The 6,444-nt window shown below is 38.8% G+C and overlaps 1 pseudogene; it reads right to left on the bottom strand.

Moving 5' to 3' along the window:
- Window positions 1–2,113: 2,113 nt before the first annotated feature.
- Window positions 2,114–4,003, bottom strand: LOC146463791 (putative ATP-dependent DNA helicase Q1; annotated as a pseudogene).
- Between the last annotated feature and the right edge of the window lie 2,441 nt (window positions 4,004–6,444).

Here is a 6,444-nt window from a genome sequence, read left to right as displayed (position 1 = left end):
GGCGAAGCCGCGTCAACGAGCGGCTTCGCGATTGCTTTGACTGAACGGATCTACATTGTAAGATTTCTGAAGATTTGCGTACGAATCGAAGGTATTCTTGCAGAGATCACATCGATAAATCTTGCTTCGGATTCGACGAATTAGCGAACCATTGTATTTCGCTGGATTCCCGTCGCAGGAAAACATCTCGCTTTCGAAGTTTTCTGGTCGTGCTTTGGCGGCGCTTCGATTCGCATCAGACCTGTAACTGATACAGAATTCTGTTTTGTCAAAGTAGTCGACTTTGCATACATAATTAGAAACGCTTCGACCCAGATACAGTTGTTAATCGTAGTCTGCACAGACTGTATCGTATATTAAATTTATTAGTTAATTCAGAATCTAAGCTCAGCCTTCAGTTTATGAGTAGTTTTTACGACCGGTTTATTGTTTTGATTTGTCATGTACCGCTGGTGAGTGAAAACGTCGTTCGCGAATTTTGAGATAGCGTTTTCAATTGTTTTCGTCGGGCTTTCTCTTTCCCAGTTTGTGATAAATTTCTAAGTTTTAATTTCGTAGAAATCCTCAAAAGCAGAAATAATATCAGGTCAAAGCGACCTACTTTTCGTTTTCCTTTTTTTTTCTTTATTTGAAATCATGTGTTCCCAAAAATTACATGCGAAACGGTGCAAATTAGCGAAAATATTATGCGAGTATACCAGCGAAGCTTTCGACCACTTGTTGATTTCACGGTGTGTTATAAGCTTCGAAACGCGAACAAAATACAAACGTCAAATGGACTGAATTTGTGAACCCGTTTCACAAATTTTTCTTTTGCTTGTTTTAAAACATAAGACTTGAAAAGATCTTCGTTTTGTTTGAAAAGTTTCGCAAACATTTCAGATAATTATCGCACTGCCGTACGTGACGAATTCCGCTCGCGTTGTTGTTTGTCGAAGAGGGAAAATGAGGCGGAAAATAACATTCGCGAACTCACGGGCAAACTAGAAGTAAACCTCGAGGGAAGTATAGTCCTATAAGGAATTCGTTTGTGTAAGATTTATTTCAAAGCAAGCGCAGTGAAGAGCAGTGGTTGACTTCGTAATAATTTTCGAAATGGCGGCCGTCAAGTGAATTCGCCCCATGATTGTTGTTTTGACCGAGAAAACGCAATTTACGATTAATAACTGCATTTCCTGTCAAACGCGATTAATAATCGCGTACTTTACGATTATTAACTGTATAATGTGTCAAACGTACTTAATAATCTTGAAGGGTACGATTATTAATCGTAACACGCACGATTATTAATCATAAAAGATGAATTTCCTGATTAATAACTACAAAGTACACTTTTTTAGATTATTAAGGACAAAGTACACATGTCATGAGTAATAACTGTAAAATTATGTACTCCGGAATTAAAAAAACCCTCCGGAAATAGATAGACCCCTGTTAATCACTATAATAATTTTGACTAGCAAATACTTCGACTCGACAAGGTTTGTTTACATTTTTCAAAGGATGCGCTTCTCAGCGCGAGACTTGTGATGAAGTGTGATATGCAAATCAGCTAAGAAATGGTATCTAATGCGCATGTGCACCAGGTGACTGTGTCCCTTTAAAGTAATGGGTAAGGGTCCAGGCAAGTCAAACAAAAGGGTAAAAAGCAGCTTGCTGTAAGACAAACAAGACGAAGGCCCAAGCTAGCAAAATGTGAGAGCTGCATGCCCAAAAGGACAAGCTAGAATTCATTTTTTTCAAGTACAGACTTGTAGACCTTTTGAAAAACTGAGCAATCAGCATATGCATGAAAAAGCAATTAAAGATCGCTCATTCGCAAACTCATTAATAATTCATGAAGAGAAAGCAAAGGAAATCACTACCGTGAAGGAAGTTTGGAAATGTGATCCTAATTACCATATCATAAAATTTTGTGAACTTTTGCTTCGAATTTCTCCAAGAATTATCACTAGTTTGAGAAGCTATATCAAACACCAGGAAGAGTGTTACCTCCTATTTCCAAACACCTCGAAGTTGGTTAAAAAAAACTTGGCTGCGCCTCGTTTTTCCAACCTACTTCTCGGTGTTTGGAAATTGGAGGAAACACTCTTCCTCGTGTTTGATCTATCACTTACATTACTTTGAAACAATCCTGGCACCTACATGTAGACTTACAATATGAGCAACAAGAGTGACCTACAGTATTTGAGTAAACATCTACTGCATTTAGACACTTCAAAAGAATTTCCGCAAGCATTCACTTTCCAGACGACAATATGACCTGATGTCATCACTCATTCCAGGTTTGTTCTTTGCAATGTCTACATTGTTATAATATAATGTAGAAGTGGCGGGTTTTCCATCTCGGCCTGCTCTTCCTGTCTCTTGAAAATATTCACGAATGGACCGTGGTGGTCCTACATGAATGACATGTCGTATTTCAGGAATATCGACTCTCATTCCCATTGCAACTGTGGCAAATATGACCTTCACTTTAGAGATTGGTGAGGCAAGTTTGGTTAGAATTTGATCCTTCATTGCCTTTGTCTGTGGAGCATGAAATTGAGCAAACAGCCTGTTTTCTGGTAGTGCTTCTGCAGTGGAAGGGTAGTACTGTTCAGTTCCCAAATTGTTTCCGAAATACTTAAACGCAAAACCACACCATTTCAAAGGAAGATATAAAACAGTTAGTGGATATGTCACTGTTTTTTCTTTAAGCTGTGTTACAATGGGCTCCAGAATTTCTACCATAAAATCGACATCTTCGCCTTGGCGGAAGACTTTTTCATAAAATATGTTGCTCCCATTTGGATTTGCAATGACTTCAAGAAGAGATTTTAAATTTAGAGATTCTTTGATCGCAGAGACATCTTTCTTGCTGGCTGTAGCGGTTAGGGCCACCACAGGGACAGAAGGAAATGTGGCACATAACATTGCAAGCCTGGAGTAATCTTTCCTGAAATCATCCCCCCTATGAAGAAAAGAAAACAAGAAAAATGCACGTTTTTACAATTTTTTTTACCTTTATTTAGTTTTATTTGGTAAGATTTCCTTATGATCCCATACATTTACTATATGCATACATGTTTCGACTCCATTCACATTAAACTATTTGTGAGAAAAAGTATGAAAATTGGTGCATGCTTGATAAATGTATGGGGTTATACGGAAATCTTACTTTTTATTTTTCTTGATAATTAGCTCTAAAGCCTCACCCTAACTGTACCTAAAAGACATCAATATACGATCACGAGTGGAAGGTATTTTTGAAGGTCACATTTCACAGGTCAAATACAGATCACCGTGCAACAAATAAATAAACAGGCCCTAGAATGTCTTTTAGCCCTGATCTCCAACCAGAACAGGGAACGGGGAAACTATTGCGTTCCGTTAAGAATTTTAAGAAGGTAAAACGTACAGGAATGAATGGAGCGAATTAGCTTACTCAAGCTTACTACAGTTTTATATACTACAAAGCAAATTATACTTTGAAACAACCTTACCATTCTAAGATACAATGTGCTTCATCAACCACTATTGCTTTCACTGTGTGCTGATAGGTTGGACTCTGAAAGAGGCTCATTCCTTCCTTGCATGATAAAAATGCTTCGGGGTGACAAAACACGAGGTCATAGCCAGCATCTTTCAAACGACTGAAATTGGCGTCGCCGACATCCAGTTCTAAATCCGTCGAATTTCTTTTCCTGCTCACACTTAGAGCTGCAGCTTTTAAAGATCCGTCTGAACTTCTTCTAATTTGATCTTTGATCAGAGCGTTCAGCGGAGAAACCACAATAACAACAGCGCGATCTTTCGATGGCGGCGATTGTCCATTCATCTTGTCACGGAGTAGCGCTGGAAGAATATGAAAAATCAACGATTTTCCATATCCTGTTAGCAACACAGCCACTACATCTCAGCCACGATAAATTGCCTCTAGACACTGAACCTGAATTGCTTTAAGATTGATATTAGAGTAACTGCTGTTGGAGATTGCAAGGTGAAGGTTACTGAGAAACATATTCGCACGTTATGGCGGATGGCGGTCGAAATGCTTCGTGACTCCAAATAGCCTTCCTTTGAAGTTGACAAAAATATTGTCAACAAAATATTGAAATCGAAGGACCCCTCCCTCATGATATCAATTGTCCAAGGGACACGTGACCAGACCAGACCAGGGTCTCTCTCTCTCTCGCCATGGGGGCTGAGTAGGAGAGGACCCTGGGAACGAAGTTGTTTTATTAGTTGATTCTTGGTTACGTGCCCCTGATCAAATACAAATGTATCCCGACCGGGATACAATTCCGCAGTTGTTGCCCTCCCAGTTGTTTCTTTGTTTTGCTGTGATTGTTGAAGGGAAAGTCTTAATATATAACAAAGCACTTAATGTATGGTCCCTCGTGAAACTAGCTAGTTTTGTTTTCCTCGGGACCACACATTACAGCGGTTACCAATAACACGCGACCTATCGCCTTCAAAAGACTCCCGATAAAGAACGGGCGTATCACTAAATTAGTCAAGATCTAGCGTCGGTTTAATGCTGAAATCGGCTGTCTTCTATCTCTTTAGCTTTTTAAAAGCGTATAGTAATTTGAAAACAAAGACAACTATATCTCGTGTAAATTAACCTCATAACTTGTGTCGATGAAAGCGAGTTTTACAGAGGCCAATAAAATATAAGCTCTACAATTTACACACGGCTTTAAGGGACAAAGTGAACGAAATACGCATCCATGCTAGCAGTAAATAAGAAAAGAAATGCGCTGGTTCTTCTTCAGAGTTAAGAACTATCGTGGCAAGTTAAAAATTATAACTATGCTTTCCATTCTTCTTTCTTCACAATTTTTAACAATTGTTCCTCGTGGCCACATACTAAATTCGAAATAAAGATGGCAAATCTCGTCTAATCTTTTCCCAGTGTCATGAAATTAAGCTACTAAAGCACGATTTGCCAGTTTACAAAAGATATGGCAACTTCCCTCGCGGTTCATCAAGACAAATTCCGTCAAGATGGATAAATTGTACCATCGCATCACTGTTTACGGACATGCCAGAATTGGAAAATATACCTTAACACAACCACAATTACTGGGCATTTGGTCACCCGCAGATTTTGTATAAAAGGCAAGAGTTGCTCTCAACAGAATGGGGAAAAGAATTTACAATTTTCATCGTGAATTTTGAGTCACATGCCTGTGCATTCTTGTTAGGATATTGGCGAAGCATGCAGTTCAAGCGCTCTCTTTAAACCGTGTTCAATATAAATGACCGCTTGAAGTATACCAAGAACAAACAGCGATATTCTTCATCTAAACTGTTTGTATCTAAGCAAAGATTGTACGGTTATAGAAACATTTGTTCGCTGCATGCCTGCGGAGTCGTTATTAGAGCGTCTCTGCTCTTTGACAGCAATTTGTGAAAGGAAGCTAAGCACGCGTATTAAAAACTTACCGGTATTCTCGTGGTCATTGTACTAGGAGAGAGCGATAAAAATCACAAGCCAGCCGAGAGGAATTACAGCTAGGAATAACTTTCGAGAGAAACGAAGTCTTTTAGCCCGTGTGAAGACTCGCATCGCATCGCTGCTCACACATCCATAAAACTTCGACAACACTTGCTCTCGCAGTTCTCGCTACGATATCCCGTAGAGAAGATCTGAATTTTTCGTTGATGCCTTCACGTTATAGTCACATTATATCGCTGGAATAACTCACAAGATCATCTCAATGAACTCAGGTAAGTCTAATCCAGTGAGCTCTGCTATCTCTCAACAAACATTTGTTTTGGCTGTTGAATACAATAAACAACTGCACTTTAATAACGAAGCGCTTACGACATCGGTCTATATCACTGAAATTGAATAGGGGCGGGGAAATAAAGAATGAATGGCGTTATCTCAATGAAACATAACGCTCTTGTCACGCACTACAGTTATTTCAGTGGCTAGAAAATAAGTTAATTCAGACAAAGATATCAATCTTGTAATTTTATTAAGCGCAGGTGATGTTAATTATGCAAAATAAATTCTTCATTTTGATTTGTTTTTAATTTTAAGCCTGTCAGAAGCCATAATCAGAATGTGCAACATTCGTTGATTTGAGTGTCGATGTGTAGATAAGTTTTCATGATTGCATGCCGGCTACTTTGCTGCCAAATTTTTAAATAGCTGGTCAAACTGAACTTCATTTTGTTTGTGGCAAAATCAGTTTTATGTTGGACAGCTTTGGAAGCAAAGAACAATATAAAAATAAAATAAAATAAATACGATCACAAAGAAATCATGAAACTATTGAATGCGGGAGACTACATAATTGTAAATTGTTCTGAGTACTTTTCGTTTAATACCGGATCTCTTGTTGCGGAGCTGCACTTCAGTCAGACATCACTTTACGTGAACCAAACCGAATACAGGGCTGACACTACGACCCGCGACGGCAAGGGCAGTTTTGAACAACTGTCAAC

Source organism: Pavona decussata, unplaced genomic scaffold, assembly GCF_977016875.1.
Source record: "Pavona decussata unplaced genomic scaffold, jaPavDecu1.1 SCAFFOLD_175, whole genome shotgun sequence".
Lineage (NCBI taxonomy): Eukaryota > Metazoa > Cnidaria > Anthozoa > Scleractinia > Agariciidae > Pavona > Pavona decussata.
Note: the sequence above shows the minus strand (reverse complement) of the source record. Positions and strands in the feature narration are given on the sequence as shown.